This window comes from Camelus dromedarius, chromosome 13, assembly GCF_036321535.1.
Source record: "Camelus dromedarius isolate mCamDro1 chromosome 13, mCamDro1.pat, whole genome shotgun sequence".
Lineage (NCBI taxonomy): Eukaryota > Metazoa > Chordata > Mammalia > Artiodactyla > Camelidae > Camelus > Camelus dromedarius.
The window spans coordinates 28031920-28057740 of record NC_087448.1 but is presented as its reverse complement, the minus strand read 5'-3'; the positions used below and the strand labels follow the sequence as shown (position 1 = coordinate 28057740).

The 25821-nt window shown below is 34.9% G+C and overlaps 1 protein-coding gene across 15 annotated transcripts in view; it reads right to left on the bottom strand.

Annotated features, from left to right (window-relative positions):
* The window catches only part of KLF12 (KLF transcription factor 12), a 507694-nt gene that overhangs the window by 131746 nt on the left and 350127 nt on the right, over nucleotides 1-25821 (bottom strand). The window lies entirely within an intron of this gene.

The following is a 25821-nucleotide window of genomic DNA, read 5'->3' as shown; positions in this document are numbered from 1 at the left end:
TAGGAAATAATAATTTTTGGAAACACTTACTCTGGAAATTTTAAATTGCTTAATCTTGTGTTGTTTAAGACAATGATAATAATTTTGTCCCAAGTTTGCTTTCATTTTTTTCAAGTTTTACTGAACAAAATTTAATAATTGCAAAAAAAAATAATAAAGAATCTAAGATTCCACCCAGACTAATGGGCTCAGCATGTTATTACTGGCCATGAATATAATTTATTTTTACACTCATTCCCTTATAAATTCGAGAAATATTTATTAAATCCCTATTTCCAAGGCCTAAAATTGTCCCTAAATTCTATTAGCATGCGTTAGTCTAGCCTTAACAGAGAGAACTAGACTACAGTAGATTATTTTTGGTTATGTCTGATTTGACTAGGCTAACACAGACATTTTTCTATTATATGAAGACCAAAAACTTTCTTTCAGCTTCATTATGGTATGAGAACAACAATGCCTAAAATTATATTAAATTGGTTCATTTCATTCTTCGTTAAATAAAAGATTTCAGTTTGCTATTCTCTCCTAAAACTTAAGCATCCACTTAAAGGAACAAAACATTCTTCTTCAAACGTGTCTTTATAGAATACAAATTATAGCTCCATTCAGAAAATACAATAGTGCAAGGGCATTTTATTTAGTATCAATGAGAAAAGAAAGAAAATAAGCAAACAATGGGACTGGATCAACTAAACAGGAAAATGGGTTGATGTTTTACTTTTTTTTTTTTTTTTGCTTCTAAGCTAACATGGTTACTTACCCACAAAAAGATAAGAATTAGAAAATATTAAAATAAACCATCCAAAATATCTACTGCCTAAAATTCTAAATAACAAGATTTCATTTCACCTGCTGAAACTGAGAAATAAGATTTTAAGTATCTTCTCAGATATCAAGAAACCGGGTGAAAAAACACCATAAACAGTGCAACTTTTATAAAAAGCTATTAGCATTATCTACTCTTCTAACTGGAACAGTATGTCAGTTTGTACCCAGTGTTATTGTTTACTTTCTTTGTAAAACAATGTAAGATGTTTCTTATTAGTATGTTTTACCCATACAGAAATTCCTTGTTGAGGCTGCTTTCGTAAAATATCCCAACTGGTTTGTCCTTAAACTAATAAAATGTCATTAAGCACTTATTATCAAACACTGCTTGACTTCAAATACAGTCTTGATTGATTTCTCTCTTTTTACTGAATTAGAGATATCTGAAATTCAAATTTTGGAAATAGTGACCATTTCCACTACCAGTTTTTCTCCTCCTAAGGTTCCTACATAGGTTTACAAACCATAGACTGAGGTATAATTCATTATGGTAGAAAACATTTCATAAACGAGAGTCCTTTAGCTGCCTATGACAATATAAGAGGTGGTAAATACGGAGCTTATTTGTAAATAGGTGGCTTCAGAGGCGTCAAGTGTCACTGAGCTTTGCAAACGACAGACTTTGCTAGATTATAAACAAGAGTCCTTAACTTTGTAGCTATCTGTTTAATCCCTCATCAAGGAAAATATTTACTCCTTAAGTTGTTTTACAACAATAGAGGAAGAATGTGCCTCCTGTAATTCTGTTGTCTCTGCCAGAAAGCTATGAAGACCTAATAGTAGGAAGCCTCTAGCTGCTTTCAAATACTTGGGAACTACATAGCTTTTGTAGGAGCTCAAACCAAAACACAGAACATGCTCACAATATTAGGAAGGTTAGACCAAACCTCCGGACGAAAGATGTGTTATCTGGGAAGGTAACACACATTATGCATGAGTTTGTAAGTGTAAACAACACAGAGGCTCATTCTGGTTCCTATTTCATATGTCATAGTTGAAATGCAAACAGCATGTCCAAAAACAATCCCTTATCAGCATAAAGAGGACTTATCATACCATTCACCCGTTTCCAGTGTTGACATATCTTCATAGCTCATACCAATTGCTTCCACTGTGATAATGTGGCAGGTAAACCATTCATAATGCCCGCTTCCAGCTGCACATACATACATGCAAAACCAGCAATACTACATTAAATATGTTTCCCAAACAGATGTGGTCCACTCATGCTCCTCCCTTTTAGGAAAGAGAAAAGACCTGAATGGCTTGATCCTGAAATCATCAGTAGGAATTCACTTCATGACTTTTAGAAAGTGGAAAACTGACATGTGTTGGTTCCGAGGTACGAAGCTTGAGGGGGCAATGAGAGCAGAACCGAGAGCTGGAAGGAGAGCTGGAGAAACCAGGGGGAAGCACCAAATGAGAACTCAGAGCAGTTAGAAGTTAAGTAAAAGGACTACACAGATTTGAGAAGGTGAGAAAAGATATGGCTGTGTTACTAGAAGAAGCCTCTCAGAGGCAGGGACACTGAAAAGACCAGACATCATAAAGACAAGTTCTAAGCCGAGTGAGGGAACTTCTGTAAAAGACAACACAGGAAGGATGTCCTGCTAAAGATTCACCCTTGGTTACTAACGACTCAATTCTTGATTCAGCACTGATGGACGACTCATAGCAGCGTCAACTAAGCGTGGCTGCGGCGGTTTAAGTAAAAGCTGATCAAGACTTTTGCCTGGAATTGGTGACTTGAGCTGAATTTTTGCTATTGATGATCCTGGTGTGGAAAAGATGATCATTTACTATATTCAATATTATCAAAAGAAACAATTCCTTCTAAAAATGTGAAGACTGAAGGGCATGCTGCATTTCTGCAAAGAGAATGAGGTAATTAATTTCATTTTCCAAGGATAATAAGCTATCCCTCGGAGGGGTCTACAATAAAGTCAATTTTTTAGCCTTTCGTACCTTTAGAAATAAATACATAAATACACACAAAAGTCTGACAAGGTAAATAAATGTAACAGTATAAAAAAAAGTGTGTGGAAACCTAAAGATAAATATAAATAGGATTATAGCATTACATTATGGTTTCGTCAAAAGTCTGAAAGCCAGTTTTATTCAAAATAATCTACTCAATAAAACATGATGCACAATATTCTAATGAACATATTCCTTTCAGGGATCTGGGGATTATGTGCGAGCTGTTCTAAGCAGATCATCGTTTTCCTGGTTTACAAACATTTTAAAATGTTACTTCAGCTTTGGGCATTTTATTGAATGAATGTAAAAATGTATCTAAAACCTCCTATGTATTAGTTCCCAGAATACTAGATAAGTTTCCTACAGTCAGCCATTACCATCAGCTGAATCTTATTACAGTCTCTGAGTGAATAAAAGTATTTTTAATGCTGGTCATGTATTTTGATGATCTGGTAACCTTAAAAACAGGAGAAAAATATCTGGACACCACCTCATCTTTGGAAAGCCTTCCAGAGATTCTTCTGTGCAGTCCTGGCTAAGGATCACTTGGGTGATATTCTGCTAAATATTATCTAAGATTTAGATGCTAACTGTTGGTCCTTAATGACACCAGGGATTTTTAGAGAGGTGGCACTTGCACAGAGACATACATGCATACACAGACACACACACAAAGGATGTGCACAACTGTCTGTCTATCCATCCATCTATCCATTTATCTATTCATTCTGAGAGCCAGGGAGCCAGCCAGCCAGCCAGCATTCAAATAGATTATGTTTACCTTTATAACTTTTTGAGAAATAATTTCACAGCAGTTTTTAGAAAAGACTGTAAAGTGTCTTGCCTAACAGGACACAGCTCATGCTTCACTGTTTAAAGAATCTGCTTTATAGCCTGTTAGGTGGTTATTAAAGAAAGACAATTTGATTTGGACACAAAAGACCTGAATTCATGACCTACCCTGTTACTTATTAGCTGTACAATCTTGGTATCATCATTAAGGTTCTCTAGGTCTTAGTTTATCTACTGATAAAGGAGGAAAATTAATTCTAAACTCACACAACTGTTGTAAAGATCAAATTAAGGGCATTAAGTGCTTTTAATATTGAGAAAGGTGGATCAGAGGCAAATGAAGTTTCCCTTTTAGAACTGAAAATTCCAAACAGAACCCAATCTATTACTATAGCTCTCAAAAGTGACTTGACTTACTGAACTCAGCATAAGACATAAGATACATTTCATGTCTATGAGGAAAAAGAAAAAAATACACATATATTCTGATGCAGGATCACACAAAGATAGCCACCATAGAGGTGCAATGTCTGCTAAACAACCAGATACACGTTACAAAAGTAGCTGAACATGTTGAAATATTGTGAGCATTTTCAGGGTCCATGTAAGATTTTTAAACAAACACATTCTCTCTTAAAATATAGAAGACAGTCATTTGACGATGTTTCATTTTTTTTTCTTTCTTTTTAAGCTTAATTAGATTGGCCCACAGGATGATCATGTAACAGTTGATGGAACACATTTTAATTGACTGGTCTCATTTCTTAATTCCATAATATAAATATCTGCTACCAATCCAGAGTTCAGTTTGTATCCCTTATGACAATAATACATATTAAAATAATTGTTTTGGGATACTGGCCATTTTATCATGTCAGTCTTATCATGAGATGAAACAGCAGAGGAGTATTTGTTTCTTATTTCTCAGTAGAAAATTAGTTTATGTACATTTCACTGACTTGGTGAGTAATTGAATATACACTTTTTATGGGAGGTGCTTAAAGAAACTTACTATGCACTTAATGTAAAAAAGGGAATAAATTAAATCCATGACTCCATGTCCTGTATCATTGAGCTTTTAAGTTAGACTCCATGTTTTTTTTAATGCGAGGATACTTTAATTAAAGAGCTGGATTCCTCTTCTTAGATAAAATACACATTAGGTACATGTCTTAGTTTTTTCCTCATTAGTAAAATTTTAAAAACTATGAGCACTATGCTTAAAGCAAGCAACCTGCTCTACTCTGGCCATTTTTGCTCTAAGTGTGAAAGTCACTGAACGTCAATTTGTGAAAAAGCATGCTTTTTACTTTCCTCCCCCCTGTTTTATTTTACTAAAAAGGAAAGCCTGTTTTTCAAGATTTGTCTTGCATATGTCCTGATGGTCATCCTTCACCTTGCTTTTCAAGCCCAGTGATTTTTCTTTATTCTACATGTTCAAGGGCAAACCTTTAAATGCAATTGCTTTTAAAGTGGGAATTTATAAAACTGACCAAGAAAAAATTAAAGCAAAGTATACTAAACAAAGGAGAGACAAACTGTATTTTTTTCTAAAAACACAGATGAGAGAATAAAAGGAAATAAGTAGAAATATCTGCAATAACACTCTGGAACTTAGTTTCAAAAGTACTGAATGGGTTATCTACTTACTGCATTTAAGGGGAAGATATTTGAATGAATATTTAATTCAACTGCTTCATCTCAATTCCTCAAAAGTGAGTTCAAGAAATGGTTGACTCACGAAAACTCAGGACATATGCATAACATAATGGATTCTTTATGCTTCTACATTTATGCTTGTATGCTTTCATATTCAAATTGAAAATGCTAGCCTTTTTAAAGGACTCAATCTACACATTTGTATTTACCCTAAAGTTTTCTTTATTTCCTAGTTATTACATTTTTCCATGACCTATGTATTTCCCAGGACTTTCAGGAGTCTTATTTACCCAAAGCAATCAGAATTTCTGTTAACAGTTGACTGCACATCTGAAACTCTGGTTTGGCATATACATGCTGTCACATGTGTGAGGGGAGGAGGATTCTCCTACAGGGTATAGAGGACGGAGCAATTCTATTGTGCATTTTTAAAATTAATAGCAGGCATTCCTAAGCCATGGAAAGATACAAACATGCTTGGACACAAACAGAATGTGTTACATATAAATACAAAAATACTTAGCAAATTAATAATATTTTGTTCTTTCCTACAACGTAACCAGTGAATACTCAGATACATTCGTTAGATGAGAGTATTTGTGCTCCGGATATTAAACCACTTAAATCCTATTTACCTGGTTCAAATGAGATAAAGAAATAGTGTCACTGTAATACATGTCAAAAAGTGAAGTTTAAGAAGTTAGTTCTGTTCCTATTTTCTTACAATGACTGTCAAACTGAAAGTCACGAAAGCACGCAAATATGTCTTAAAAATAAATTTTATGATTCCAACTATATGACATTTTGGAAAAGGCAAAATTATAGAGACAGTAAAAAGATCAGTGGTTGCCAGGGGCTTGGGGGAAGAGAGGGGAGGGATGAAAGAGAGAAGCACGGGGGATTTGGAGGGCACTGAAACTCTTCTGTGTGTTCCTGCAATGGTGTTTACACGTCACTATGCATTTATCAAAACCCACAGAAGTGGACAAAACAAAGAATGCACCTTAATGTAAACTGTGGGCCACACTTAACAATCCTGTGTCAAAATACACTAAATCATTAAATCTAACAAATATATCACAGTAATGCAAGGTTTCAATAACAGGGAAATGAAGGAGTGAGAGTAGGGTGGGTATACGGAGTTCTTAGGTACACTCTGCCGAATTCCTCTGTAAGTATAAATCTGTACTGAAAAGGTAAAGTCCACTAACTATTTTAAATCAAACTGAATTCAGTATTAAAGCTATTGGGATCCAATTTTATCTGTTACTTTGTTTACAATTCTTTGCAAAATTAATAATCCAAAACTATTATCATGTCACTTACAAATAAAAAGGAGGTAACTGTCACAGGCTTCCCTTCTCTACATTGTGATTAATTTTTCTGTTCTTTTGGTTTTAAATTTGTATTATTATTTGGCGACTGATTTAAGATATTGAAGTTTTACTATACTTGTGAGAGAAACATGTCTTCTAGACTTTTAGTATAAAAAGTTCATTTGAATCTTCCCCCAAGGCCACGGACTCAACTCCAGTGCCCAAGGCAAATATTCTGTGCTAGTTACATATTTTAAAACATGCAATAATGTTTACCATTCTCAAACAGATTACTCTTCTCTGCTACCAGATGGACCCTGCTTTTGATTTCACAAAATATTCACCATAAAGAGTTATTTTTATAATGGTATTTCCTAGTACTGGAATACATCAAATTTTAGGAACTAGAAAATGATCTCAGAGAGGCTGAGATACCCAAACAATATAATGCAAAGCCCTAACACATTACAAACATATAAAGCCATAAGGCAATCTTTTTATGTAAAAGGAGGTATATTTGCAAAACGTAGGTTTTACTTTTTGGAAATTCAAAGCAAGCAAGTAGTCAAGTAAAGCATATAGATGTTTCTCTTCTCATAGAAAATGCCTTTACAGAGAGATCAATGGCCAAGCACGAACACGACTAAGGGCAAAGTTGAGAGAAATCCAGCTACTACAATGGGAAAGTGGCAGAAGAAGAAAAGCAATAGTGTTTGTTTTTATTTTTTTAATTCTTATTTTTCATTGACGTGTAGTGACTTACAGTGTTAGTTTCAGGTGTACAGCAAAGCGATTCACTTACATACAGATATACATACATACATACATATATACATATTTTCAGTTTCTTTTCCATCACAAGCAGAGAATTTAATTTCAATGCAGCTCACTGCTAATCAGTACAAGGCCGTCATGCAAACCAACTATTCCAGTCTTGTCTCTTGGCTTCCTTATAAAAGGGGTACAGAAGCTCGCGGGTCTTTTTGAGGATCTGAGAGGGTGAAACTGTCTAAAGCTTTTTAAACATGGTCCCCCTTTAAGCTGCACCTCCACAAGGCACACACAGACGTAAGTAATGAACATCTTTATTAATATGGTAAAATCCAACTAAGAGTAGAAAAATGAGCACTGCTTTGGATAGCTGTCTGGTAGGCACCAACTCACTTCCCCAATATACCCAGCGCACAACAAATCTAAAGGCATGAAGCAAATTATCGGTGACCCACACTATGTGATGTCTCGTTCATGTTTATTTCCTATTGGTTTTCACATTAAGCTTTAGAATAACCACAACTAGAAAAGTCATTCCTAACTTAGGAATAGCATCCTGCATTTTGCACTCTGGTCACACTGCATGTGATCTAAGTTCCACAGAAATGAGAAAAGATGGGGGAATAAAATGGAAAAACCAACAGCCTAATGAGATTTGCAAGTAACACATTAGAAATGTAAGTGAGAAAATCAGTTCACCATCAATATTTCATTTCTTCTCTTCCTTTTCTTGTAAACCCAACACTTAAAAATGAAAAAAAAATACGATGTTTTCTTTTTGAACAATGATGCATTGTCTCTGATAAAAGTAGTGTAATAAAGTACACATCTTGTAAGTAGAACACTAAGTGAGAGGCAATGAGGTTTCGTAAAAAGAGTATTTGAGTTTTGGTTGAGATTCTATCTTATACAAGCAGCTCTCTTACACATCGTCTCTCTTCAATGTCTTGTTGAAAATGACTTTGATTGTGCTTCTGCACAGTCACATGTCTGTTATCACTTCCGGCTTTACCAGCTTCCACCTGACCTGAAGAGATACCACTCCTTTATGCCTCCAAACACTCTGAGGTTTGTGTGTCTTTTCTCTAGCCAAGCTGTAAGCCCACTTAAGACACCCAGCTTACTGAGTTCTTTTGTAGCCCAGCCCCTGCTGGAATCCCTGGTATAAGCCCCACTTGCTCTCTAAAGCTCGTGATAACTGTAAAATCGCATAAACCTATGAAGTTAACCCACATCTGAAACTTAACAAACAGTAAATACATTTATTAACTTAATTATAACATGTAAAAATTAGCATTGTAAGTTTTCATCTGCTCATTCATTCATTTACAAAGAATGTAACTGATTGGCTGCCGTTTTATTCATTCCTTTCACTACAGAACAATTTCACCTATGTATCTGACGTTCTTTCTTACAACAAAGAAGCAGTTCTCAGCCAGGGTGCTTCTGCCTGCAGGGGTCACAGCACCCGATGTCTGAAGACATTTCTGGTTGTCACAACTGAGGGCAAGGGTGACAGGACATCTCTATATCAAAGATGAAAGATTAAGAGGACTGAGGTTGAGAAACCACACACTAAGCTGCCACTCTTCTTCCATCCTTTGTCCTCTACCGTCTTTTTTTTTTTTAAATTTAGATTCCTTTGTTTTCCTCTCATTCTCCCCTCCTCAATTTCATCCCCATGTATTAATCACGTAAGTCCACCTACACAGTCCAACATCAGTATGTGCTTCTTCATGGGCAAGTGGGTAACAGTTTACATGATCACATGAATGTTAGTTAGCACATATACTTCTTATGACTTTCTACCATATAGTACACTTAACAATTATGGGAGGGGTACATGTGTGTGTGTTTTGTGAGAAAATGCACAAAAATTAACTTGAGGAGTTTATGAACTATACAGATATATGTATATGAGTGTGTGTTCATATTTTTTTTATAAGTATTTACTGTTTACCTCTCATATTTGTGTTTAAGTGCATGAACAGAAGAATGTAGAAATATTTGCTTTTTGTAAAGGTCATGGGGGTCTGGGGTTGGGTCAGAGAGCTTAAGTCAACAAGTATAGTTGATGATCCGAGCTCCATTTAGCATCTGCCTTTCCAGTGATGCTCTTGGGTATCAGCCAAAGAATGGGTCCTGCCGGTTCTATCTAGACCTATGCCTGACTCACCTTCACCATACATGAAGGTGTAATGGCATGTATCTGACACTTACAGACATGGGCACATGCACTGTGATAAATTCATTTACTCCTCAAATATCCCAATATAGGAAACTATAATCATACTTTACAGATAGAAAAGAGACTTGGAAAGGCTAAGAAATGTGCCAGTGGCTCTGCAGTGGTAAGTGGCAATGTCAAGACACAATTTTGAGTGATCTCTGACAACAAAACCCAGGGCGCCAACAACACAGTAATGCAGCACTGCCCTCCAAGACAGATTCTATAATGTATGCTTACAGAGGATCAGGAAAGACTGAAATAGCTGTCATCACTCCCATAAAACATTTTCCTTTTATTTCAAGCAAGATGACTGTTTAATAAAGAAGAGGCCAACAATAGGTACATGAAAAAATGCTCAACATCGCTAATTATCAGAAAAATGCAAATCAAAACTACACTGAGGTTATCACCTCACACCAGTCAGAATGGCTATCATTAAAAAGTCCACAAACAATAAATGCTGGAGAAGGTGTGGAGAAAAGGGAACCCTCCTACACTATTGGTGGGAATGTAGTTTGGTGCAGCCGTTATGGAAAACACTATGGAGATTCCTTAAAAAACTAAAAATCGACTTACCCTATGATCCAGAAATCCCACTTCTGGTCATATATTTGAAGGGAACTTGAATTTGAAAAGATACATGCATCCCAATGTTCATAGCAGTACTATATACAATAGCCAAGACATGGAAACAACCTAAATGTCCATTGACAAATGACTGAATAAAGAAGCTGTTCATTCTCTCAGTCTCTCTCTCATATATATATATATATATATATATATATATATATATATATATATATATGTGTGTGTGTGTGTGTGTAGATGATGGAATACTACTCAGTCATTAAAAAGAATAAAAATGCCATTTGCAGCAAAATGGATGGAACTGGAGATCATCATTCTAAGTGAAGTAAGTCAGACAGAGAAAGAAAAATACCATATGATATCACAGTTGGAATCTTAGAAAAAAAGACACATGAATTTATTCACAAAATAGAAGCAGACACACAGACATAGAAAACAAACTTACGGTAACAGGGGAGAGGGGGTGGGAATGGATAAATTGGGAGTTTAAGATTTGCAGATACAAACTACTACATATAAAATAGATACACAACAAGTTTAAACTGTATAGCACAGGGAACTATATTCAATACCCTGAAGTAACCTATAATGAAAAAGAGTATGAAAGGAATATATATATATATATACACACACACATACATATATATATATATACATACATACATATATGACTGAACCATTATGCTGTATACTAGAAATTGACACATTGTCAACTGACTATACTTTAAGAAAAAAAAAAAGGGGGGGAGGACCAAAAAGGTAAGTAAAAGCTTTCATAGACTTCACTAACATACACTAACAGAATTGTTTTTCCTTTACTAGTTCCCTTATATCTCTAAGAAAACAACAATGGCACATTATTCAATTATGTATTATTAGGGGAGGGTGTAGCTCAAGTGGTAGAGCGCATGCTTAGCATGCATGAAATCCTGGATTCAATCCCCAGTACCCGCCCCTAAAAATAAAAAAATAAACCTTATTACCACCACACTAAGTTTTTTTTAAATTATGTATTATTGAATAAATAAGAAAAAGAAAAAGAATCAGGCACATTACTCACTTCTTTGATTCAAAAAATAAATAGAACTTTAATTCCCATGAGATAAAGTTCTTTTGTGTTTTTGGCTTTAAATGATTCCTAGGATGAAATCTCAAACTCATTATTAAAAAAATAAGCAAACTCACATTTACATAGTCCATTTTAACATTAGTATCAGTACTTCCAGTTGCAGTAAAATAGCCAATGTTCAATTATCTACAGACTTGCAAGGGATCGCAGTATAAGTAATCCCAAATGACAGATAATCCAAAAAAGCTTTTACGTTGGGTTTTAAATTCATTATATGATTCCAGCAGATTTACCGCCATAATTATATTCTTTTACTTAGCCTCATATTAAAATTCATTTGTATTTCTTGAGCACAAGCCAAATGACAGCAGAACGGAGGACCCCAGATACATGCTAGATGACAAAAGAATGTTGATTTGCTATTAGCATTTTTCCCCGAAGATAATTGACATGAAGATAATCAAGAGTTGGTTGTGCAATTGCATTTCGTATTTATTAAAGGTCTTATATGATTAATTAAAAAGGATACATTACAACACTACAGCAGAGGTGTGAAGGGCATGGGCTGTGAACACGAACAGACTTAGGTTTGTGCCCTGGTTCTGCCCCAGTTCTGTGACCACAAGCAAGTTGCTTATCTTCTAAACTTCAGTTCCTCACTTATGAAATGGTGCTAATGTTACTACCTACATCTGAAAGGAGTTCTAAAGATTAAATGATTGAATGTACACTGCCTGACACAAAGTACTCAAAGTTAATCGTGGTTGTATTTTTCGTTTTGTAGCTATTACTTTATCTAGTTTACTCTAGTGCTAAAATTAGAGATTTCTATAACTGACAAGTTTGTATTAGTTTAGCTTTTATAAAATGACACTTCCTTGATTATTCAATAAATTATATAAGCATGATGTAGGGTCAAATGTTAAAATTTGTTCATAATCTTCTACAGCAGAAGACAGTCAGACGTATTTATGATACAGCTATCAAAATCAACTGGAAAATACCAGACATGCACAATTTCCTGTTTTAAACTCCTAGGACCATACATGTTCAGAATTTGCAACTTTGAGGATTTGAAGAAGGTAAGAGCACACCAACAAGAGGGTTTGGAGTGGAACTGCGTTTTCAGATATTAATATTTCTCCAGTAAAGTAAATGAGCATTACATGGAGTGTTAGAAATAGAGACTAGAAGTTGCTTTCACAACTTCTAAATTCTAAATGAGTTCATTTTTAATGTTAAATTTTCAGAACTTTTTAACAGACAAAAGATTGTGGAAGTGGATTAAATAAAATGATACCAATAACATCAATTCTACACTTTTTCATTAAAGCTGTGGTACATATCAAAGAATTACAGAGTAAGATAATTGAGCAATGAAAAATTCCTTCTCTTGATTTGCATAAAATGGTCCTGGATAATTTCTTGTCAACGCAACTCTAAACAGTAATTCAAGCTTAAATGATTACTCCGTAATTTTATGAAAGATATAGCAGATACCCTCATTTGCAGAAAGATAATATGTAGATGAGATTATCCGTTTCCCCTTCTATTTCAATTAGGAATTGAATTTTTTCATAGCTATACTTTACTGGTTAGCTGAATTAAATTACTAGATTTGAGTTTTGATAAGCTGTTACATTTTTTGATGCTTGTCCTGGTCAGTAGAAGAGATAAAACATAAGCAATATCATAAGAAAAGGATCTAGAGTCATAGGGGAAAACACTGATTTACATTTTATCTTCCCACAAATACACACAAATTATACCGGATTGTAAATAATTCCTGAAGATAGAGTGGAAAGATACATTTTGACGTTTATTTGTAAAAGATTGAGGGAAAGCATTTATACTATTCACTGACCCATGAACACTCTTATCATGAGTAAAGGAACACATTATTGACTGTAAGTCTAATCAGAAGGATTTTAAATTAAAAAAGAGTTCAGAGATGAGTCTGACTGGCAAGGCAGCACTTGCTGAAAATTATGTTCAACAGGAACATCAATCCACATAAAGTTCATATTCAGGCTGTGCTAAATTTTCTGGAATACCTAACATGTGAATTTCACAGAGGAGTGATGGAATAAATGTACCATAATAGTGTTACATAAAGAAAGACCGTAAGAATAAAGGTTAAGAAGATGTAAGGTTGGCAATTCTGAATAGGTTGGTTGAGAGCAGTAGTTTTCCATTCAATCTAAAATTAAGGAGTAATTAGGAATGAACAGGTTTAAAAGCTTCAATTATCCAATAATATGTAAATGGAGAATCTTGGTAGAAAATATATGAAAAAATACATATATATCATTACATAATAATTTAAAAAAAAACAGGATGAAGGAGAAAAAGAAATCTATAAATAAAGCAAACGTTAAGGTCAACTTAACAGATGAATTTGAAACAGGACTTTGCGTTTCTTGTTAGGATACAATGTAAAACATGAGTAGCTCCATAGATCACATTATCTCAAAAGAGGGTTGCATGCATTTTCCATTGTTTCAAAACATCTATTGAATGGCAAAACTTTTTCATGAGGAGCTTCATGGTGATGAAGTGATGAGACAGAAAATAATCTAAAAAAAAATCTAGATAATTCATAGCAGTAAAATGTGGGAAAAGAAAGAGCTAAATTTCATTTCAGCTAAGGCAGAGTAGTTTGTATAAGATCAACCAGCTTGCTAGAGCAATAAAAGAAAATTCAATAAACTTCAGAAAGTGAAATTTTAAGACACTAGGGAGCAACTAAAGCAACCAAGATTTGAAGGTCTAAGATCCAAATACACAATGAGAAGAGCTCTCATTCTAAGTATTTTTCTTTCCCTTTTGAGGCATAATCACATGTTTGATATTCACTTAAATATTATGAAATAGCCTAGGAGGCTATTCGAAAGACTATTTAAGGCTATCCTAAAACTAAAGAAAGAGAAATATACAATAAAAACAAACTTATCAGTGATTCAGAATTTTTAGAGTAATCAAGCAGGGACTTTCAAATAACAGTGGTAACATACTTAAGATAACAGATTAAAGAGAAAATCTTACTCCAAAATTGGAATCTACACACGGGCACACATACAAAGAAGCCAAATATAAATTCCTGTTTCTTGATCTGGGTGTTAGTTACATGTCTGTGTTACTTTGCAAAAATTTCACAAACAGCATACTTATAATTTGTGAGCTTTTCTGTATGTATGCTACATATCAAATTTTAAAAAAGAAACTTAAAAAAAAAATGAAAGAGCCAAGCCGTTGATTAGATCTTATTGCAGGTCAACATTAATCCATAAAACATTGTATTTGAAATGTCTGAAAAATATAGTTATCTGGATATACTATTATTCAGAATATTTTTCTGCACCTGTCCATCAAAAACAATTATAAGAAAAAGAGAAATGCCTTGCTTAAATCAAGCCCAACTATATTGATGGTATTTTCCCAGGGTCAAAAATATGAAAAATGCATTTGATGAGATTTCCTAGCAAATCCATTTACATTTACATGGATATTAAAATTCCTTCTAAACACTAACCTAGACTGCATTTAACAGTACAATGTCAATCCTAACAAATATGGCAATACATCTTACCAGGGTTTAATTTTACATTTTGAAAATAATACAAGAAATATCTGTCCAATCCTCTGTCCAATTTCTCCCTCATTTCTCAAAAGTTTACCACAATTAACTTACAATTATATAGGTAAGATTTACCAGTATACATGTATGTAATATGTTCAGCACTTAACATGGTTCCTGGCACCTTGTTCTTATGGGTCCTCATTAATAGTTATTAAGTGAAGGAATGGACTCCATGACAAACCAGATGGTCTCTTAACAATTTACCTTTCATTGACGACTTCAATTTCCCCTGAAGGAAGCTGGTCCTTTCTAAAAGTTAGAGTATTCTTTGATGAAATATGTTGTGAACATTTCTCTTTCCCCAGTCCCTGGCTAACTTATCTTTTATAACTGAAATTAAAAAGCTCCTAGTAGAGCCACACTGACTGTTTTGGATATCTTTCTCATTTCTGCTTCATTTATATGATGCATAGTTTAGATGATTCATAGAACATCTCATTTATTTCAAACCAAAGTAACTTTGCTGCTTGCAGCACTCTAAAAATTCAGCTTTCCTAAGTTCACCCCTCCACGACTATGTCCAGCATTTCTTAACACTTACAAACTTCAATATAAATTTCCTTTCTCCCCACGCTGCCATCATTTTGACCTCACCAAGCGGTTCTCTCCTCTTATTCAGAACCTAATCAGAGCATCATCAATTCTACCTCACTCCTTCCTTTTCCATCTTTCAAAAATAAATAAATAAATCACTGTAGCAAGTCAAGAGATTTACCAGATGCCCTAAGGCTACACTCCAATATTTTACTTACATGACTTAAACAATTTACACATTATATCATGGATTTTACAATAACATTGAAAAACACATGTCAACACAAATTTGGATCCATTCTATCGTCTTCACTTTTCAAATATTTCCCATTTTAAAGGCCACAGCTTGCTTTTTATTTTGGTATTGAAAAAAGATATTCTTTAAAGTACTTAAAGGTAACTAACTGCTAGAGGGATGTGTGTGTGTGTGTGTGTGTGTGTGTGTGTGTGTGTGTGTGTGTGTGTGTGTGTAGATTAGTGGTTGTAAACACATTTTTAAAGTGACACTATCCTCATGCCTATACAATCATTCAGCTTTATATGAGTAACTCCAGAACATTTGCCTTCAGAGCTCTGAGGACGTTTAAGTAGAGGAAAACAGAAGGTTAAAGTGAAATTTGTGTAAAGGGATGACCACTGTTAACAATCTAAAATTAGCTACAATGAAGATTTCCCTCTAAACCTTGCCACCTCTTTTGTCCTTCAAATGCACTTTTTTCCCTATACCAACCAGAGTCTTCACTTCTCCAGAATTCTTTTCACTCTCTTGTTGACAACCTTTTCTTTTTTCCTGATCACTTCATCCTGAAGGTAGTTTCTTCAGGGGATCAGGGAAAAATTATATTCAGCATTTTACACAATACATAAACGAGTATGAAACAGGATATTGTACTAGACATTGTGGCTTACCATCCATTGCTTCTGCTTACTTTTATCTCCCTGAAACACAGGGGCTGGAACATCAAACTGTCTTTATCAAGGCTGTAGATCCTGCCAGTGAAATGTTCTCATGCAAGTACAGGAGTGAGCTGGAGGTCATCTCCCTGCTGGTGTGGCTGCCAGCAACAACATTCAGTGTCAGAGGGTTGAGTAACCGGTGTGAGAGGCGGTTGTGCCCACAGCAGCAATGGCAAAAGCAGCAGCTTCCCAGTCTCTGCTTTGCAGCTATGACGGTGTGCCTGAACTCAATGGCAGAAGGCAAACCCAACTGCAATCCCTCCTTCTCATCAATGGATTACATAAACATCTAATCCTCTATGTTAAAGTCCTCTCTGCTTGAAATTCCAATCGATTCCTAGAGTGTTAATGTTTCCTGTGTTACACTCCAACTGACAGAATTGTTAGGAGGCTGAAAAAAAGATATTAATATAGATAAGACATATAAAAGGGGGTATAAAACGTGGTTATCTAACACCAAGCATATACCTTCTAGATTATTTAACACAGTGTAAATGATAATTTGGATAACCTTTGATAGTCCCACATCCACCTTTCATATCCCTCCACTCTCCCTGTCTCAAATTGCAAGTAGTTTCCTCATACTATGGGAAATTCTGGGTCCTTCACACATTGCTACCTCTGAACAGAGGTACACAATTCTCTCCCAACCACTTTTCCTCCACTTTCAACTTTTCTCAACTTCTAGACTTTCCCCTCTTCCAGGAAGCTTTGTCTGATGCTCACTCTAGGCCAATAAGGAGCTTTCTTCTGGAATCCCATAATCCATTGTGTCTATCCAATTTTCCCTCTTACCATGCTGTTTTAAAATTACCTGTCCATGTATGTGTCTCTCTTAGAAGACTGTAAGGTCCCTGCAGTGCAGGACTACATTCAATAACTCTTTGCCAAATGAATAAATGAGAGAATGAGTCTATATTTTCCATTGCTCCCTCTGCCCGAAAAGGCTAACTGTATCAGTTACAAAATACATCCCCCATTTGGTACACTGAAAGTTTACATTTTTGTAGGGCTCATTTTTTAAAGGGAATAAGGAAGAAAGAAATCCATGAAACTGACTGCCTTAGGGTTTGAGTCCAAGCAAGAGTCCCCAGAGAAACTTTTGATTCTCCTTATAAGCTATTTCCCTAAGCATGGAAGACTCTGTAGTTAGGCCTTGCACCCTATAAAACAGAAAGTGATTCTAACCTGTCCTATTTGTGGTGAATGATGTAATTTTTGCTGGATTTTCATTTATGTCTGGCCATTTACCCTGTAAATGCTTTTCAAAAATTAAGCTACACAACTTATGTCAGCACCACCTACCTTCACTCTGTGTAAGCTAATTTCATTGCCAAATTTTTCACTTAGGTCCTTAAATCCCACTCAATATGAATGACATATATAAACACAAAAATAGGAATAGAAACTCAAACTATGAGTTTCTTTCAGTATTACGACCTCAAGTGTTTGCAGACAGTCAGCTGATAGGTGACCATGACTCCTCAGTGTCTTACCTGAGGACAGGTGTAAGGTGGGTGGGGGGAGCCATGCTAGAACTGGGGGTGGGGAGATAATGAGATGGACACTGCCAGGAACCTGGGCCACTGTCCAAGATAGAACAGGGGATGAGGGTCAGACTCCAAGTGTTAGAAGGAAGGGGAGCAAATCTGGGAGCACCTAGGAAGCCACTGGCCATTACTGGATCTTGCTTGAGCTCCTGATTCGTACAGAGTTTGGTTCTTTATGGCCAGAATCCTTTTTGACTGACCAATCTTTGTTCTACCTGATATTAAATAGTTTTAACATCTCATCTGGCTGATACACCCTCATAAGTGGTTATAGGAGAGGTAAATAGAATGAAAAAAAGAGGGAAGTTAAGTATCGTCTGATAAATTTCTGAAGTGCTGAGGAAAACAAAGTCAAGCTTTTAAGAGTGTTCTCGAGGCTCAGCTGTGGGACCAAAATAATCAGAGGCAGGAGAAATGACTGAAACTTCATGAGAGAAGAGACTCATTTCCTTCACTGCTATGTCCCCAATACCTGGAACATTTGCTGAATAAATGACTGAAATGAAGCTGGTGCTGTTACAAGCTTTTCTTTATCCCATGTCCTTATTTCTCCCTTGGTTCTCTCCTTTAATCACCGAATTGACCACTGCACCTACCATGTTTTCATGGTTTTAAGCCTAAAGCAAGACTTCCATTACCTCAAACGTGGGTTCTTGTGTGCATACGTAATAACAAATGTAAGCTGAATCACATTAAAATCAAACGTGAAAAACTAATCACATAATTTTACCATAGAACATTATAATGAATTCGGCAACGGATCTAAATGAGTGATTTTATTAGCCTTGGTCATTTGGTAATAGCCTGTTAAAACAACCTAATCAATGATCAATTTGACCTCTTTTGCTCTCATTTCTGTTTCCCTATTAAGTAAGAACTTCAATAAACAGTCAGAGAAATCACTTTAGTAGATTTAACCTCTAAAAATAAACAAAAGGGAGAATAGCCTAAACATGAAATGAGCCAAGAGACTCATCTGTCAGATACTGAGAAGAGAGGCTTCCTGACAAAGCCCTATTAAATGCGGTCTGAGATTTCTAGTATTTTATCATTAGCCTAATTTTAAATAGATGACAATGTTCAAAACGCTGTTTGTCAAACTTTCTTTTGCTTCACTTCTGATGTGACTGTTGTGTTTTCACTGTTTAGAAACAACATGCATCGTACACACAATGCAGCTTAAAAATCAACTCACATGGTAAGGCTTGGAACAAAATTATATTACAGAATCAAAGCACTGGGAAATTTGTTATTAAAATCTTACTTTATTCTTCTTTCTCTATGACCATTTTTGTTTTTGTATATTTTCCTGAAAACTATACAAAACTTTGCTCAGCCTAAACTCTTCAGTGAACTGTTATTAAAAAGCTAACACGTGAACTTGAATGTGTTCTATTTCTGCTCTGAGTGAAAAATCCATGAAACGGAAAGATTTAATACACTGTTCTCAGAGGAAAGAAAATGTAGGGTTATGAAATATCAGTAATATGTGTTAATATGTTTCCAAATATCTAAAAATAATTTACAGTGATGTGTTCAAAAGCTCTACTACAGCATTTAAATTAAGAAGGCACTCAGAATTTATAATGTGAATAGTAAACATATGGCACCGCTCAGAAGGCGGCATTGAAGCAAATAATTCATTAAAAATGCAAATGAACACACGTGAACTTGGTGAGAGGAAGCAAATCAGGGAAGCAAGGGCCACCTTGGCAGGGGAAAAGGCAAGGTTGAGACTGTTCAAGGGGAGAAATCTGATGGGGGTCAAGTGCAGCCGTGGGAGCTGGGGACTCCTTATTACAGAAGTAGCAGCTCTGAATTTTTATTACTGAGCTTTGCTCACACTGTGATGACTTCAGATAAGGTATTTATGAATTGTCTGAATATCTGACCTTGGGACTTTTTTATGGACACCAGATATATTGCCTTTTATGGGAGAAAATAGGCAGTTCTATAAAGGTAAATCATTCCGATAATCGAAAGAGAGAAGAGGGGAGACATCCCCTATGAAACATTTCATGCCTGTTCAATAAGTTTAAGCAATTATGCACTACAGTAAATTAGAACAGATTATAAATCAATTAGTCAACCTTACCAGAAGCCATATAGTCACACAAAATAAGTGACATGATGCCCTTTCTATGATAAAATTCAGTTATTTAGGAAAACATAACTGCAGCAATGCCCGTCTATTCTGAATTACAATACACCCAATAATGAACTTGTATTTTCTTTAGCACGGGGCACTGACTTTACCCCAAAGTGAAGTCACTACTTACAGAAGCTTGGGAAGCAGACAAGGACATCCTATTAATACCACTCACCACCTTGGCAATGGCCTCCCATTACCAGTTTCAGTCACTGGAACTAAGAAACATGGGACAAGTGACTACCATAACTTAATAATTTTATTATTTTCTTTAGTATTATGTGTTAGTTCTTAAGTTTTCAGTGATAGCTTTCTTTTAAGTAAGATCTTACAAAAATTAACCTATAGATTAGATATTAACCAAAGAGACATTTTAAGAACCATAGCTCTTTGTCTTTGTCATGTTGCAAATATCTACAGTGATTGCTAAATACCAGATTCTAATTAAGAATTTCAACGATGAGATAAAATAACAACATGATTAAGAACAGTTTGAGTATTGTTTACTACTCTGTTTCAACGACACTGGTCATCACTGTTTCAACACTGGTCATCACCATTTTACATATATCATCTTTCAAAGAATATTTATTAGAAGAGAACATGGTAATAATTATTGCCAAATTAGAAAGATCACTCACTATTAAGAAGAAATATACCAGCAGATTTACTTTGGTAACAAAAGAATACAATTAATATAGGTAAGCATAACAAATAAATATTAAATTTATACAAAGCATAAGAAAATGAACATCCATGATTAGCTTTTTGTCCAATATATGCCTTCATTCCCTTTTAAGATTATGAATACCAGTTTGACAGCATCCTACAAATTTTGACATGCAATATTTTTGTTATCATACAATTCTAATTATTTTTAAAATTTCCATTATGATTTCTTATCTGACTCGAGTTATTTATAAAGATGTTAAATTTTAATTTTTTTACATTATTGACTTTCAATTATATGCAGTGGTCAGAAAATGTGGGCTGTGTGATAGTTTTCATATATTTGATGAGGCTTGCTTTTATGTCATATTTTGGGGTACATTTTTACAATTTTGAAAATTTTGTAAGAGTGCTTATTTTCTAAATTACTGATGCAAGGTTCTATATATGTCTACCCTATTTACTTTATGAGTTATGTTGCATAATTCATCATTATCATTATTAGTTTTTCTGATCGACATATAAATTAAGAAAAGTATACTAAAATCTCCCTCTATTTGAGAATTTTCAATTTTTTATGTTTAAATCAATTTTGTTTTGTATATTTTCATGCTACTTTTTTTTTTAGTTGCTTACAAGTTTATAATTGTTACATCATCCTGATAAACTATGTTGTGAAACTCTATCCTACCTAACTACATTTTCTGTACTAAAGTCCGAGTGGTCTAAAATAAAAGGGATAGATTTCTGTGGTAAACTTATCATTTCTTTACTTTTAACCTTTATATGTTTCTATGTTTAGGTATGTCTCTTGTAAACCACATAAATTATACTCTTAAAATCAAACTAAACTAACAATCTCCATCTTTTGACTTTAGTGCTTAGTCCATTGTATTAGTTTTCTATTGCTGAATAACAAATTACTGTGAACTCAGTGGCTTAAAACAACACAAATTTATTATCTCACAGTTTCTGTGGGTCAAGAACCTAGCAGACTTTAGCTGAGTGCTCTGCACAGGATCTCACAGGCTAAAATCAAGACTTTACCTGATCAAATCCTCAAATGGAGATTGGATTAGCATACACTCCATGGTGGGCAGACAGGAGATCTTGGGGGCCACCCAGAATTCAGCTTATCGTATTTGTTCATATTTATTATGGTTAGTGGTATTTGGTATTATTTTCATCACCTTACTTTTTGCTTTCCATTTGTTTTGCCTTATTAATAATCATTTTTGATATTAAAAATATACAGAGAGCCAGAAAGAAAAAGAAAAACATCATATGATATCACTCTTATGTGGAATCTAAAAAAAAAAGAAGACACAAATGAACTTATTTACAAAACAAAAACTGACTCACAGACATAGAAAATAACCAACTTATGGTTACCAGGGTGGTAAGGGGTTGGGGAGTGGAGGGATAAATTGGCAGTTCAGGATTTGCAGATACTGACTACTCTATATGAAATAGATAAAGAGTAAGTTTCTTCTGTATAGCACAGGGAACTATATCCAATATCTTGCAGTAATCTATAATGAAAATTATATATGTATGTATATGTATGACTGAGCATTATGCTGTACACCAGAAATTGACACAATAGTGTAAACTGACTATATTTCAATAAAATATATGTATCTTTATGTATGTATATGTGTATATATGTATGTGTATATGTATATACATATTAAAAAAAAAAGAGATGCCTATACTTTTTTGTCTGCTTCCTGTCTTAACACATTTTTTTCCCATGCTACTAGTTTTAGAAGTTATATTGTACCTCTGCTCTTTTAGTAGTTACTCCTGAATTTTTACCAAGCATAATTAACGATGTACAAATCACGTAAGGAAGGACCTTAGGAAACAAATTCCCAATTTCCTCTCTAAACTTAAATGTTACTGTAATCCAACATTTCAGTTCTGTCATTTAAAAATTCTATAAATTAAGTATTAGTAGTAGTATCTCAAGAAGAAAATGTATGTGCAAGTTTATGAAATGTCTGCCAATTTCTTTGGTTGTCATTCCTTTTTACATTTCAGATCATCCTTTTGGGGTCATTCTATTTCTTCCTCAAGTATTAATATGTCAGAATCTTTTAGCTGAATACTTGAGAACGTCCTTTCCTTTAGGTTCCTGGTTTTTGTTCACTCAAAAATGTCCTGACTTTTGCTCGTTATTTTTGGAAGATATTTCACAGAATTACAGTGAGTGATGACACAACTTTATGTTGACATGTTCTCTCAGCATTTTGAGAATATTACCCCACTGGCTTCTAGCTGCCATTGTGGATATAGAGAAGCTGGCTGTCTCCACTGGTATTTTCTTTGTAAGTGGTAACATTTTTTCTTGCTATTTTTTGAACTTGTCTTTTTTTCAGTTTTAATAGTGTAGTTTATCCATTGAGTCAATTTTTTGTTGTTTATCCATTGAGTCAGTATTTTCTATTTTTAAAAATTCCACTTGGTTCTTGATCTCAGTCAGCCTTAGCTCTAATACTGACATTGTTCTCAAGGTCATTCCACTGTATGGCCTCATGATGTCTTAGAGAGAGGTGGGGGGAGGAAGGGAGGGAGGGAGGGAGAGAGAGAGAGAGAGAGAGAGAGTGTGTGTGTGTGTGTGTGTGTGTGTGTGTTGTGAGGTATCGTGTTGACTGAGGAGGGAACAACTGGGAGTGATGGAAGACCTGAAAATCTCCCTTTTTTGTTTTCTTCCCTAATTGTTTTGTAGGATGATGACCTTTCAGAGTACTTGGCCCTCCATACTGATGGAAGTAGCCTTGTCTATAAAGAAAGATTCATCAAATCATCCCCACTAACCATGGTTTTTTGTTTTTTTAAGTTGTTTCCATCATTGCTCTTGGGGGTTTTTTTACTACAACTCGTACCATTATAAGTAATACAATTCTCTATAATGCTAAGTCATATCCCAATTTTTGAAGAAAGTGCATACCAATTATAAAACCCAGCTGATCCAGCCTACTAAGTGTCACCTGCCGGATAGAGGCAGACAGGCCATCACAGCAACACTTGCACAAAACATTGAAATGACCAGAGCACTTTTCTTTAGGCATGACTGTGTAATTTAGGCAATACAACTGGAAAAAAATGAATTACTTCATATTCAGTGATATGTTGCTGACATACTCTCCCCCAAACATTTCCCCATCATGGTTCGTTGTTGGATATGTGTATAGAGATACAAGGTTAAAAAAGAAAAAGTCTGCTAAGCTCTCAAACAGGAATGACTACGAATACTCCCGTGTTTATTCACATCTCCTTGAACTTCATCTAGATACTCTCACATATTACCCTGTGCCCTAGAAACAGTCAGGGAGCCCCAGATAGAACATTTAACAGCTCACTCAATATGAAATAGTTGTTTGATGTATCCTTTCCTGGATCTGGAGTATATTTCCTTCAAACATGTTTATCTAGTTAATAAATCACTATTACATGTAATTTAGTTACTACTTTTCTTAGTATTTTAGCCGTCATAAAGAACTTCATGGTAAAATGGTAATAACTCTACTAGCATTTTCTCTTGACCTTCCAATCTGAAAAGTTTCTAATGGATATCACTCATGAATCTTAGATTCTTTATGGATTACAAGAGTTACCCTGACTTTTTACCTGGTTTTGGAAAAGCATAGACTCAAAGTAAATTTAATTAAATTACATAGTCTACAACCTCCATTCACAATGGAAAATTACATTCTATATGAATAATGACATAAAATTATATAGAGGCTAATAAAAAGGAAAAATCTTTTTTTCATTTTCCTATAGAGGCCAAAGAGACATAAAATTTAACCTCAGAAATTTGATGTTTCTTACATAAAAACAGACTTTTTCATTTGGACATGCTATGGGAGTGGTTCTAAGTAGGCAAAATTTAAAAAGGAATAAAGAACAATAAAAAGGCGAAGAAGGTGCAAACTTCTATTAATTTATTTTAACCTAATTCTGGCCTGGAAGTATCCAAAATTTGTTCTGTGCTATATACTTCTTGTAATTCCTCAGCCAAGGTCCTCAACTATTTGGCAGTCCAACTTCCACAGTGACATCGGATTTAAGTTTGGAAAAGAGATTTTTCTACGGAGAAAGAGTAAGGGAAGATAAGTGTCCAGAGTGTGATGGACGAAGCTTTCACAGAAGGCTTGTATTCAGTGAGACTGGATCTGAAACCTGGATAAAATGAGGGGTACCCTGATGAAGAGTGCTCCAGAGGGGCTAGGAGTGCCATGGGCAGGGAGGGTGCTGAGTACACTTGAGAGAGTTCAAGGAGACCAGTGGGGAGGGGGGAGCAGGAAACACTGGAGAAAATGAGTTCAGAAAGGCGAGTAAGGAGTCAGGTCATGTAGGCTCCTTCAGGAGATGGTGAGTTCTTAGTTTTTGAGAAGGAAAGCCTTTGACTAGAGGTGTGATGTGGTCTGATTTACATTTCAAAGAATCATTTTGGCTGTGATGGGGATAACAGACTCTTCAGAAGGCCAAGGACTTTTCATAGTATGCAAGAAAAATCCAAACAACTGAGAATGTCAATTCAGATACTCTAGAACAGAGGACAGATCTATATTCTCTGGGTTTTCATCATGATGTTCTGGACTACTTGATGTTCAGCAAGTACTGCATCGCCTTTCATATGTTTTTATTTCTGCTGATGCTATTTCTCGTGAACAAAATATCATTTCTTTTTTTCACTGCTTGGCAAAATTATACTTAATCCTCAAGGGCAAGCTCCAATGTTATTGCTTCAGAAAGCCCATCTCTATGACCCTTGGATGTTCAATGTTTTTTCTGCTACTCTTCTACTGTGACACTCAATGTGACAGGAACTTGAGAAAAAAAAAGAAAATAGAACAAAAGATATGAAGGTAATGAAACATTGCAAGCAATTACTATGTATAACTACACTAATAAATGTTAGAGTCTCTAGAAGAGAAAGCAAATATCAGATACTAACACAGAAAGTAAAACCACAACTAAAACCACAGGAAAAAAATGTTTTAAAGAGGAAGGATATTAAATTTTCCATAATTCTATCAATACCATGCCATTCAGCTCAATCCTATGAAGATATTAA